The following is a 14,151-nucleotide window of genomic DNA, read 5'->3' on the forward strand; positions in this document are numbered from 1 at the left end:
TTTCGGAGGGGGCAACTGTTGAAGCGGAGCAAGTGGGGATGTCCGCATTTGGTGCACCGTTGTGTCAACAAGGCCAAGGCGGGTTGGGGGGGAGGGGAGGGGAGAAGAAAGACGCCTGGGAATAACTAACATTCTGCAGGCCGGCTCGGACCACAACGGACCGCTCACTTTCAGAAGCAACCCCCCACTGCCCCCCCCCCCCCCCCCCCCCCCCCGCACACTCCTGCCTAGACCACCTGTGGTGCCACGTTAATGTACCGCCATGCTTGAGCACTATCACGTAGCACTCCCACCGTTGATTGGCACATCGTTGCTAGAGTATGAAACCTCCTATCTCCATATTTTAATATATATATATATACATATTATATATTCACGCCCTACTTGATCATACTACAGCGTCTCATGAAAGCATCAAAAGTAGCAGATCTGCAAGCTCAAAGCGCGGCGCAAAGCGACACGCGTCGAGCTTGTAGATCTGCTACTTTTGATATATTTTGGGAATTTTAATCCTGAAAGTTTTGGACAGGTTTTCACTAAATAATATCTAGCACTGTACTAATAATTCTCGGTTTGTCAGACTCCATGCCTATGTTGACGAAAGCACAGAAACAACTCTTCTCATATGGTCTGATTACAGTGAAAAAAACGAATTCTGACACACTGGAAGAAGGAAGAGGCTCCTGCATTTAAGCACTGGTTAAATGAAATGACTAGTACACTTCATCTTGAGAGAATAAGGTATTTCCTGAGAAACAGGGAGAAACAGTTTGATAAGATTTGGCTGCCCCTTGTCCATTACCTGAGTAGAAACGATTAATAGACAGGATACCATTGATATGGTTGACTGTACGCCATTTTCTTTTCAGATGTTTTCCACGAGATTTCTATCATCTTATTATATAGTATGCAATGTCACTGAGCAGTATGGGTGGGAGGGTTAAGGGATTTCTTTATCTTTTTTGTCTTTATCTTTTCTTTCATTTTGTTTCATAAAAAAAGTATTTCATATTATAATGTTTGTAATAATTTATCTGTTCAATAAAAACATATTTGACAAAAAAATATATATATATCTAGCATAATATGACGTTCCCCACCAAGCACCGACTGTGACTTTAACTATTATTGTTCACCACTGTTATCGTCATAATACTGTACTCATGGTGTATACATTGGCCACCCCCCCCCCCCCCCAAAACATTTGCACCGAACACAAATTTCCAGATGGGGGTGGTCGGGTCCACACACACATTGTGTAGGCCTACATATATCAATTTGGGGAGTGCTTGACGTGAAAATGTGGCATGGGAGGAGAACCCAGCGGGCTTAATAGAGCCATTACAAGTCCTCTCTTGCTTCCTTTCCCATGCTGGCCCAGCTTGCAGCGAGCGAGCGTCCCCAGGTACATGAATGTTTCATAGCCACCCTGCCTGCTCTCTTACTCAGCCGTACGGAGCCTATCTCCCGTCCCCAAGGAAGCCCCACTCACTCCGCTGTCAATTGCACTCACTTACACCTCGGCCTCCGTCGCCATTAGAGGCCATTTGTACTAACTCTGCCCACACGGTGGAGTCGCGCGGCGCTGAAAACAGCCGACCTGCTAGCCCCATGGCGGTCCCTCAGTCCCTACGCTCATTCTGTAGCCCCGAGATGAGGTCCCACCGTCTTAGCCTACCACGGCGTTTCAGGACCAGCACATGGTTTCAACTATAGGAACATTTCTTACCCTTCATGCACATCGTATCCAAAAGGTTAAGGTCCGATAATGAGCTAAACTAATTTAACTTGATTCCCGGACAAGTCAAGTAAACTGAAAGTCAGTTGGAAAATCTAATTGCGACATTCGACTAGCAGAGGCACTAATGCAACTTCCTTAAAAAACATGGCTAAATAAGCTATTTAAACGCTCGTTTCAGCCCGTAACTTGGACTTTCTCTTCCAGGAATAAAGTAAAATTAGTTTAGCTCATTATCGGACCTTTACTTTTTGGATGCGATGTGCAGAAAAGGTTAACCCATTCTGACCGGGAACCCGTTTTGGTGTTAGCATCATGTTATGCTTTAGCTATTGAAAAATAGCAGATCTACAAGCTCATAGCGCGCCACCGAGTGGCGCGCTACGAGCTTGTAGGTCTGCTATTTTTGAAAAATCGAAGAACGACTGACATTTTTTAAATCTGATCTCAGGTCAGAATGGGTTAATCAAACCAGTGTGTGTCCAGTGGGAAACCTCGTATGAATCTGATCTCAGGTCAGAAAAGGTTAAGAAATGTTCCTAGTGGAAACCATCCGGCGGTAAACTAGAACTGTCAGCCAGCAAACTGGTGCTCTGAGGACCGACACCGGGCATCGATCACCAGGACGTCCAACACTAACATATGTGGATGTACTCAAGAACCATGCAGGAGCGCAAAGCCTGTGAGCCTACTGTCTGTCCCTCCATAAAAAAATATTAAATAAAGGCCAAAGCCAAAAAAAATAAAAAATAAAATTAGAACTGCATGTCGCCGCTGCCTGCTGGAAACCTCGTAATCGTATGTATGTTTTTTTTTAAATCCTTTTATTATTGTAACATATAGTCAATCTACACTCCATGGTCGTGAGCTTGTAGATCGGCTATTTTCACAACTTTTGTGTGATACGATCCGATATGTCAAAGTATAGGGCATCAATTTATGAACAATTAAAATAGACAAGACATTTGAAACATGGACATACAAGTTTTCAAGCTGTGCGCTACTACAACCAGCATGGGGGGAGGGGAAGGAGGAGCATTGACAAGCCAACAGCGTCTCAATGCCAAGTGTTCTTAAGACATATTACGCTCCGGCTATTAATTAATTTGTTGGCTTGTGAAGCAGAGCATATTAGGGCGATTCATCACGGACAGGAAATTGACAAGCTATCCGACGCCGGGCCAGGGTCTCAAAGGCATATCAGCTTCACTTTTTAGATGGAAAGGAACTCCATTTGTCCAATAGTATAATGGGCTAATAGATGAAGTCTTTATTAGTATGGCCACCAGTGGCGGATGGTGACTACTAAGTACATTTACTCAATGACTAGACTTTTAAGTGCAATGTTGAGGAGCTTATTTACTCTAAAAGTAGAGTAAAAAAGAGTCCACGCGCTCAAAGCACATGCTTGTACATCTGATATTTCTTTGCAATTATTGAGAACATCTTGAAAGCGCGCAAACTGCTACATTAAGTAGAATTGACCCTGGTTCTTAATCGTTTCAAACATAATATGCATTTAAGAATGATTTAATGCTTTCTTTAGCTATTCAAAAATAGCTATCGTGTCACAAGGCTAAATATATATATAGCTGTGATGCAACACTAGAATAGCGCCCTGAGGGATTCCACACCATGATGATGTGGGCTTTTCTTTTTTTATTATCGCCGCTATGTCGTGGGTTACAGAAACGCTTCTGATGAAAAGTGAAATGATATCGATCAGGCAGTTTAGCAATGGCCGGTCTTTATTTCCGGTCATTTTGACACCTTTTTCTCTCCAGCCGGCGGTGACATCAGGACATTAGACTGAACCTGCAAAGCGTTGCTGGAGCTGCCGTCCCCATGCTGTCACAGGTCAAATCAGAGCAGCGTCCCGCATGGGGACAACATCTGTCCGGGACGGGACACTTTGTACCAGCCTCAGTCAGCCCGCCTGTCCATCACACATGCTTTGGCATGTCACCAACTATCAGCCAGGGTTGAGCTTATCATGCCCTCTGAAGATATTCAGCAGCATCGGCTTGCACACACGCGTGTGTGTGCATGCGTGTGCATGCGTGCGTGTGTGTGTGTGTGTGTGTGTGTGTGTGTGTGTGTGTGTGTGTGTGTGTGTGCTTGCGTGTGTGTGTGTGTGTGTGCACTTGTATTACTATAGTCGAGAGGGCCAATTGTGTGGAAATAGAATTTGAGAAATAGAGCTGACATTGTGAGGACAGTTTTCCTGGTCGTCACAAGATAAATGTTTGTTTTATGGTGAAGACAGATATGGCTGGGGAGAGGTTAGGTTTCGTAGGGTTGTGGTTAAGAGTTGTCCCTATATTTCATACTGTCACACACACACACACACACACACACACACACACCGAAAAATAGCTGATCTACAAGCTCACAGCTTGTTGACCTGCAACAAAAAGAAAATCCCGGCTTATTTTCACTGCCCGTCCTATAATTTGATGTCCTCAGTCCTCACAAGCACATTAATACAAACCTGCGTACGTGTGTGTGTGAGTGTGTGTGTGTGTGTGTGTGTGTCCGTCCGTGCTCGCGCGCGCTGCGTTGCGTGCGTCTGTGCAGCAAAGAGACAGCCGGGAACGCGGGGATGATGCCATGTCTATTTTTAGCCCCAGTACACTGAGTTCTCCCTGGGTGTTGTGCTGCACTGTTCCTATCCTAGGACAGACTGCCGTGGCCGGGTCATCCAGCCAGCGCTACGCTACGCTACGCTACGCTACGGCGGTGGCACAGAGAGTCCAGGAGAGATGGCTCTGGGTCAGCGCCGTGACCCGCCCCGCCCCCTACATCAGTGGGAGAGGCACATACAAAGATTCCTGTCCAGTGAGACTATCTGGAAATAAAGAATCTCTCTCTCTCACTCTCTCTCTCTTGACGGATGCCATGTTCGTCCACCTCTCTCTCTCTCTCTCTCTCTCTCTCTCTCTCTCTCTCTCTCTCTCTCCGCGGTGACTAATGGGCTAATAGTTCAACTGTCACCCAGGGGTGTGTTATCTCTCGCGTTCACATGGGGAAGGATATACCACCCTGGTACGTCTCCGCCCCCCCCCCCCCCAAGTTACACCTCCCTCCTTCTCCCCGCGAAACAAAAAATAAATAAAAATGAACCTGTGTTCCAATGTAGTTGTGATTTAGTCACGCCCCGAGCACGCTGGGCAAGACCTCCTACGCTGTAGACGCTAGTATTTCTTGGGGGCGGAAGTTGCAGTTTACATTCTCCGTGAATGAAATAAGTGTTGTGATTGATCGGAAGAAAATATCATATCGGGGGGGAAATACATCTGACGGATGTTCCGGACCGACACTTTGGCCGGTAGCGTCTGTGCCTCAGGTTGTGACCAGGCTTTTCTCTGGGCAGATGAGTGAGGCTGGGACCGAGACTACGCCCTGAGGGGGTCCTTGTTGGGGAGGTGCCAGGGGGGTCCCCATGCAGCAAAGAGCCTTAATACACAATCATAATAGCCACAATAACCGTTTATAAGTTGGCTATTGAAAAATAGCAGATAAGCTTGTGTATACCTATATATCTGCTATTGTTACACCTGGCTAGGAAATACCTGACGGAGACCTCATGTAGGCTGAAACGTCATGAAGGTTTGTCTGCCTCCAATCTGAGAACCCATCGTCAAAGCATAAAGGAAAAACAGTGCCCTCTTTTCCCTGGAATTGTCTGTCTCGAGAGACTAGTCTGCCTCTAATAAACTGTGGGATCAATATGGCATGCGGTAATTCTTCTCCACTTCGATATTTATAAAACACACTTTTTTTTCTCCTTCAGAAATTGCCAAAAGCATGCCGATCATGTACAAGCTCATAATGCATTCATTACGACCCGTAGTGAGCCTGCGCGACACTCTTGTACGACGGAGTAAAGCATTGATTTATGGGAAAGAAAAACAAACAAACAAACATACAGTCAAAATAATGGAGATAGGAGGTTTCCGCCTCTGCGACAGCGATGAAATGTGAACCGAGATTGTATAAAGCACGGCAGAGAGAGAGAGAGTTATGATCACAGCTTGACAAATTTCTCATTGGCGCTCGTGGACAAATGGACTCCTGAGGGAAAAACATCAACAAGTTTGACGTGATGTATTGTGGGCTTGATTGTAGAGATGCGCTGTGTGTGTGTGTGTGTGTGTGTGCGTGTGCGTGTGTGTGTGTGTGCGCGTGTGCGTGTGTGTATGTGTGTGTATTGGAGTGTGGACCTGGCGTTCTGGGAGCAGGAGCCGAGTGAAGTCATTTTGTAAAGCGCTATCCTCACCAGCCAGGACCAAACTGACTGACTGACTGAGATAATCACAGCAGATCAAGGCCACCTGACAAACATTCTACAAGAACCACAACTGTTTAGGCTATCCTTTACGTCCATTACACGCGCGCACGCACACACAGTCACACACACATAGGCAGGCACACGCACAGGCACAGTCACACACACATAGGCACGCACAGGCACAGTCACACACACATAGGCAGGCACACACACACACACACACACACACACACACACACACACACACTGTGTTTGTTTTGTACTTTTACTGTTTTGTAGTAAAAGTACAACATTTGCATCTGAGACGTAGTGGAGTAGAAGTAAAATTGAAAAATGACATTCATTAACCTTACACTAGCTTGTTAATCTGCTTTCTCAGCTTTTTCTAATGTACGAAAACTTTTCAACTCGGAAACGATTATGATGATTATGACAGAATAATTGCAATTAGACATAATTAGTGATAATTGTCACAGGCCTAGAAGTGACACGTACTGTGCGCTGTGAACTTATGCTATTTTAAGTATAAGTGGTTAAGGTGGATTTTGAGAAGTTCTGGGTTCTGAATTTTAGTGAGATAAACGTTAGTTTGTGTACAACACGGAACCGGCTCAACAGTATGAATGTACAGTACACAACATGGTATGAATGTACAGTACACAACATGGTACTGTATGCGTTGTCGGGTCAAGTGGAAGTGCTTTGTTGTGACAAAGTGACAGAGTCGTTCATCGCCACCTCGCCCACCCGGGACTCTGAATAACAAGCTGTTGAGCTGATAAGCTTGATAGCGCCACTATTAGTAGCGACGTAGCTGTGTCCTATAGCCGTGATACACAGACATTGTTTTATACAATTAACAATTCAATTCACAGTTCAATTGTTAATCCCAATTATTAGTGTGCCAATTAGTGTATTGTCCCGAATACAAGACGAGTCTGATTATAAAACAAGCCTCATTTTTCAAGACTCATTTGTGGGAAAAGAGCATTGGATGTCAAATAGTCTAGTCCCAAACACTGTTTTTTAGGATATTTCCATAAATAAAATAAAAACTGTCTTATATTCAGCTCAAAAGGGTAATTGTCATTTAAATGTGTAATCGTGACAGCCCTAATCACTTTGTGAAAAACAATTGGGAACCAGTGCTCTAAAAAAGCTAGGAATGTGTCATCTAGTGGCATAAGCACCCCGACTCCAACTGCATCATCTTGTCAACAAGTAGGTCTGGGTCACTGTAAAAATACCTACCGTACAATCACATCAATGCTGTTGGCCAGAAACCTCCTATATCTCCATGATACAACGTTACTTTTCATTTTTGAAATTAATTCCCTACGTTGACACACACACACACACACACACACACACACACACACACACACACACACACACACACACACACACACACACACACACACACACACACACACACACACACACACACACACACACACACACACACACACACACACACACACACATTGTGATTATGGCATTTTCAAATGATGGGAATGATCGGGAGCAAAATAAAAAACGTATGTCTGTAATAGTGGATATTGTACTATTGTGATATGGCATAGGTGTTCTATAAAAATATAAATATCAGAGCGGGAAAATCGGTATCGGCAGACACTAAAAATCAAATGATCGGAATCAGATCGGGAGCAAAATAACGTGATCCCTACATCTCACTGGTTCAATAAATCTGCTGTCATTTTTCAGTAAATGAAAAATATACATTTTTCAGAAAGTGAAGAAAACCTTATATTTTGAAACCAAAGCAACACTGCCTCATCAAAGTTGATGTTGTGACTTCTTAGTATATTGTCAATTACTTGGAGGGAGAGACGATGGAGTTAGCTGCTTTAGCAGACAGTTTGAGGGTCGAATGGAGTTAAGAGGTTTTGTTAAGAGCATTTTACTTTTTTTTCATTGGTTCAATATTTTTCTAACCAATACACAGATGTAAAAGGGTGTGCAATAGCACTGACTTATGCAAAGCAAAAAGCAAAAACCTCAAAAATGGCAGCAACGATACATTTTTTAAACCCACGGACACACTTTCAATAATGTTCCAAACTATCAAAAAATAGCAGATTGGCTATTTTCAATCTGTAAGTATTGTGTAAGTAGTGTGTGTGTGTAGGAGGAGAGGTGGACTGGCTCCCAGGCCAGCCAGGCCCTCTATCCTTCCTGTTCAGTTACAGTACAGTACAGTACAGTACAGTACAGTACAGTACAGTACAGTACAGTACAGTACAGTACAGTACAGTACAGTACAGTACAGTACAGGGGCCTCACGCTTATCACCTCAACATCTACCAAGAACAGAGAGAGAGAGACAGAGAGAGAGAGAGAGAGAGAGAGAGAGGCCACTGACAGGAAGGGGATATTTTCTTTCTTATCCATTTAGCAGAATGTCCGACACCCCCTCCCTTCACAGTCTCACAGCTAGAAGAAAAAAGACACTTCATTAGGCCTCCATATAGCAGTGCTTTTCAACCCTTTTCATATGGAGGCCCATTATTTATTCTGCATGTGAGCGCCGGTAGGACCACCGTCTAAGCCACAGGACTTGGAATAGGTTGTTGTCGTTGGATAAGATTGTGTCCATAATTCCATGGATGTTGGTGGTACCGTTGGCTCCTTTTACGCTCTCCGGAGTTAAAACATTCTGACCTGAGATCAGATTCATACGAGGTTTCCACTGGACACACACTGGTCTGATGAACCCATATCTGACCCGAGATCAGATTCTAAAAATGTCAGTCGTTCTTCGATTTTTCAAAAATAGCAGACCTACAAGCTCGTAGCGCGCCACTCGGTGGCGCGCTATGAGCTTGTAGATCTGCTATTTTTCAATAGCTAAAGCATGACATGATGCTGAACACCAAAACGGGTTCCCGTTCAGAATGGGTTAAAGATCTATAAGGGTCTCCGTCATGGAACCCCCTCAAGGACCAGTGGTGGTCCCCGGGACCACTGGTTGAAAACCACTGCTCTATGGACATATACTTTCTCTGTGAATAAACCTTATAGGATTCTTCTGAGCTTTAGTCCAATACGTTTTGGGTACAAACCTAAGGACCAATTCACCATATTCACACGCCGGCCATTTTGCCGACACCCTGCCCCTAACACAAGCCACGGGTGATTTTTCAACCGGCATCGCATGTCGGGAGCAACAGGTAAGTTTCAACCAGCCATGCATGTGTCTTACCGGCGACAGCGCATGCCGGGAGCACAGTAAACCTCCCAACGATAGAACCTGACAAAATCGTTTCCATAATACATCATAAGCTCGCTGACTTTTCACTTCTGTTTTTTTTTTGCCGTTTACTTCCGTCACACGGGAACCAGAGCGATACAGACGGGTGCAGAACAGCAACGTGACAATAAATATAAAATAGTTCAAAAGACGATCAGAGGACCAAAGTATCAAAAGACAATTTAGGCAGCGAATGAGTTAAGTTTAATCGAAGAATTTATTAACAATTGATTAATGGATTAACATCCCTAACACACACACACACACACACACACACACACGCACACGCACACGCATAAACACGCACAGGAGACACACGCAGACACACACTCTCACACACAGCAATGGCTTTGGTTTATCCCACTCAGCTGTGTGCTGGCCAGATGTTCGTTAGGTCACTGTGTTTCTCCGCATTGACACTGGTCTAATCAAGATTAACCACTCTTATCTGCATGTGTGCATGCACGTGTGCGTGTGTATACTGTATGTGTGTGTGTGTGTGTGCGTACACACACGCAACTGTATGTCCCAATTCCTAAGCCATGAAGCCATAACTGTATTGTGTAAAAGGCTTGATTTATATTTTTTCCCTCGGTTGCGTGTCGAGGCCACGCGCCGGAAATAGGCGATATATATATAGTCTCACACCGCGTCGCACAGCGACATGGTGTGGGCTTATGGATCCGCTATTTCTGCCGTGCAAACAGTGTATAATCAGGCTTAAGAGGCATTGTGAATGGACCAGTTTCATTCCTATATTAACACGCACATAATTCTCCCTGTTAGTGGAGCAATGCACGACACAGGCACACGCAAGTGCTCGCACGCACGCACAGAAGAGGATGAACTGGTGGCTTTTTGCATGTGATGCATTTCAGTGAGGCACTGGCCTTCTGTGTGGTTGTGTGTGTGTGTGTGTGTGTGTGTTATGTCAGGACAAGTCCTGTCTGTCTGTCTGTCTATGGAGCTGGAGCTCAGCGTAAACACAAACAGATGTGACGTCTCATAGGCAGCTAGTTTGTAAGACCCCCCCCCCCACACACACACACACAGGCTGACATCATGCTGTGGGTGGACATGTAGTGCCCATATCTGGGTGACATTCATTCTTCATATCAATTTGCTCTGACACGCCTTGTCTGTTAATAATAATGATAATAATAATAATAATAATAAATTGCATTTTTATAGTGCTTTGCCAAGTGCTCAAAGCGTTTGAAGATGGTTCATTCATTGGCGAACAGTCGACGCCAGCTTCCCACATTCACACAGCAATAATAAGAAAGTATCGATTATTCTGCGAAGAGTCTCACACATCAATGTGTAGCTGCAGTCTGCAGCCCTACAGTCACAGCCCTGAGCCTGCAGCCCTACAGTCACAAGCCCTGAGCCTGCGGCCCTGCAGGGCAGTCGTGAAAACAGCTTTTTAGAGTTAGAGAAACGGGACCCACCTTTGTTGTCTTCTTTAATCCTGGATTCTTCTTCACGGCGGAGGACCTCCCCACCCATTCACACGCTAGGAAGGACCTCTCCAAGCACCTGGACCTCTTCTGCCTGCCAAGACAAAGTGGGAGAACACACCGTTTATTCAAAGCTCCTGCAATATTTTGTACATAAAACAGACACAGCTTTTGATATTAAAACGTTTGATGGAAGAACACTGAAACCCAGCAGAATCTCAAGCCTCTGTCTACAGCGAGTTCATTTTCACAGCGGTAACTGAAATGAGTGGAATGCACTGGCTCCGATATCAAACTCACAGGCGGTAGGGCTATAGGCTACACTCGCTCTGCAGTAATGTCAAGTTTACCGTGAGTGGTATTTAATGGACCAGACATACCAGACCACCGGTGTCGGTCCTCCGGTACGTTAACGTCTCTTCACACATAGCCCGGCCCCGGCGGCGGAAACAGCCGATCTACAAGCTCACACCGCGTCGCTGTGCGGCACTGTGTGAGCTTGTAGATTGGCCATTTCCGGCACGCACGCGGCGGGACGCCGCCGTGCGACGGAGCATAAACCGAGGCCATAAGCTCCTTCACGCTCTCGTGCACACAGAGGACAAATCAAAAAGCGAGCGGAGGGAGGGAGGGCGGGCGGGCGGGCGGGCGGGGGGGGATACAGTACTTCACATAATCTCTGTAGTGCCGTAAACATCCACCGCGGAGGAGGAGGGAGGTTCACTCACAATTCACTCCTGACTGACACGTAAGCCTATTAACAGAAGGCCCTTCTCTATAGCTTAGCGCTTAGCGCCTGGCTGGCATGGCTGTGCATATGGCCAATAAGTTTATAAGTCCTCCTGACAAAATGTCTACTTTGATGATGTAGCGAAAAGGTGATAAACCGGGGCGGGGGCGGGCGGGCAGGCGCGTGTGTGTGTGTGTGGTGCTTTTTTTACACACGAGCTCACCTCACACGGCGAGGTTCATGCCGTGTCCACACCTGGCCTCCCTATAGGCTGTGGGCATGTCAGGGACATTTTCAGAAGACTTAAAACAAATAAGTATAATAAGTATTGAAAATAGCTACAATAGCATTTATAGACGCTCACAACCATGCATTGTGGCACAAATGCACCATGAGCTTATCTTGGCTTCTTTTACAGGGCATTCTGTGTGGAGTTTGCATGTTCTCCCCGTGTCCCATAGGGTAGGTACCCTCACATGTTCTCCCCGTGTCCCCTAGGGTAGGTACCCTCACATGTTCTCCCCGTGTCCCCTAGGGTAGGTACCCTCACAAAAAACATGCAGTAATACTGGTCTATAAACTGCCTCCCCCTGGCCAGCCGGGGCGCCTGATGGAGGGGAAAGGAACTGGTTGGAATAACGTGTTCCTTCCACGCGCTACGTCCAACCAGGGAAACTCCCCCATGTCAGGTGTAAAGGAGCAACTTGGACACTCAGGCATGAAGAAAGCATGAGTTCAAGTCCGTTGCTCTCCCCAGGTTGGCGGAGGGTGTGTAGAGCCCAGGATCACATTAGATAATTGACACAGGGGTGAAAAATGGGGCATTTGATTCATTTAAGAAACAAAACGATTTATAATATATACGTAAAAAGATGAAAAATGGAGATACAAGGTTTATGCTGGACAGCGACAATTTGTTTGTGTATGTACAGACTCCCCACGCTGCCACGCACACACCTCCCCCAAGTCCTTAGTGTAAGTGTATGCACACGTGCACACAAGCACGCACACACCTCCCCCAAGTCCTTAGTGTAAGTGTATGAGGTTAGTATCATTTTTATCAGGGAGTACTTCCAGTGACACGCAACATGCTGACCATCTCTCTCTCTCTCTCTCTCTCTCTCTCTCTCTCTCTCTCTCTCTCTCTCTCTCTCTGCTAGCTCGACAGCACCGGGGCTAATGTTCCATATATTCTAAATAGCTGTCTAACCACCACAAGGTATCATTTCACATTCAGTGGGTGAAGGCAAGGCTCTTTTTAATCCCCCTATTTCACGCACGCACGCACGCGCACACACACACACACACACACCAACACACACACGCACACACACACCAACACACACCAACACACACCCACACACACCCACACACAGGAGATTTTCAGGCAGCATTTCTCCTCTGTTGGAAGTGTGGCACGCTGAAGAGTGGAAGAGTGCTGGTGGCTCAACGGGTCGCGGTGGAGAGAGAGAGAGAGAGAGAGAGAGAGAGAGAGAGGGAGGATACTGGGTGCAGTGTTGCCATGACTGCTTATTCTAAGTGACTTTGGGCTTGTTTTTCTGTAAAGACACTTTTTTTAAATTGTTTCTAAAGTGTGGTTTCTTATTTTGGCTTGCTCCCCCCCCCCCCCCCCCCCCCCCCACCCTCTCTCTCAATATTTTGGGGGTTAAATAGCCGATCTACAAGCTCACAGCGCATCGTAGATAGCAGCTATTTTAGAATAGAATTGTGAGCGTTCGTTCGCTCGTTTCTCTCCCACAACATCTGGCAACGCTGACGTGGGCGCCTCCTTTTCCTAGCGGCAGATTGTCCCCAGATAGCTCTGTGTGCTATTCATCAGCAGCTTTTCCAGGGCTGTGAGAAATCAATGTGCTCCACGCTGCAAACCCTTCATAATGACGAGGAGGGACGGAAAGAAACCAAAAGGGAAAGGAAGAAAATAGGGGAAAGAAAAGGAAACGGAGGCTCAACTCACTGCAACACAATTGATTTGTTTTAGCACAGTGACACAGTGCTGGAAGAGGCATGCGATACCACATGTTTTAGCACAGTAACACAGTGCTGGAAGAGGCATGCAATACCACATGTTTTAGCACAGTAACACAGTGCTGGAAGAGGCATGCGAATGTGATACCACATGTTTTAGCACAGTAACACAGTGCTGGAAGAGGCATGCGATACCACGTGTTTTAGCACAGTAACACAGTGCTGGAAGAGGCATGCGATACCACGTGTTTTAGCACAGTAACACAGTGCTGGAAGAGGCATGCGATACCACGTGTTTTAGCACAGTAACACAGTGCTGGAAGAGGCATGCGATACCACGTGTTTTAGCACAGTAACACAGAGCTGGAAGAGGCATGCGATACCACATGTTTTAGCACAGTAACACAGTGCTGGAAGAGGCATGCGATACCACGTGTTTTAGCACAGTAACACAGTGCTGGAAGAGGCATGCGATACCACGTGTTTTAGCACAGTAACACAGTGCTGGAAGAGGCATGCGATACCACGTGTTTTAGCACAGTAACACAGTGCTGGAAGAGGCATGCGATACCACGTGTTTTAGCACAGTAACACAGAGCTGGAAGAGGCATGCGATACCACATGTTTTAGCACAGTAACACAGTGCTGGAAGAGGCAGCGATACCACGTGTTTTA

General features: G+C 45.9%; 1 protein-coding gene across 3 annotated transcripts in view; it reads right to left on the minus strand.

Moving 5' to 3' along the window:
- Positions 1-14,151, minus strand: part of LOC308332528 (zinc finger MIZ domain-containing protein 1-like) — a 213,202-nt gene that overhangs the window by 148,778 nt on the left and 50,273 nt on the right. For all 3 annotated transcript variants that reach the window (XM_080788478.1, XM_080788475.1, XM_080788476.1), the window contains exon 2: positions 10,752-10,854. The gene's annotated coding sequence lies outside the window, so the exon portion shown is untranslated. The remainder of the gene's footprint in view (positions 1-10,751; positions 10,855-14,151) is intronic.

Source organism: Protomyctophum bolini (genome assembly GCF_963924005.1).
Source record: "Protomyctophum bolini genome assembly, chromosome: 18".
In the NCBI taxonomy this organism is placed as follows: Eukaryota; Metazoa; Chordata; class Actinopteri; order Myctophiformes; family Myctophidae; genus Protomyctophum; species Protomyctophum bolini.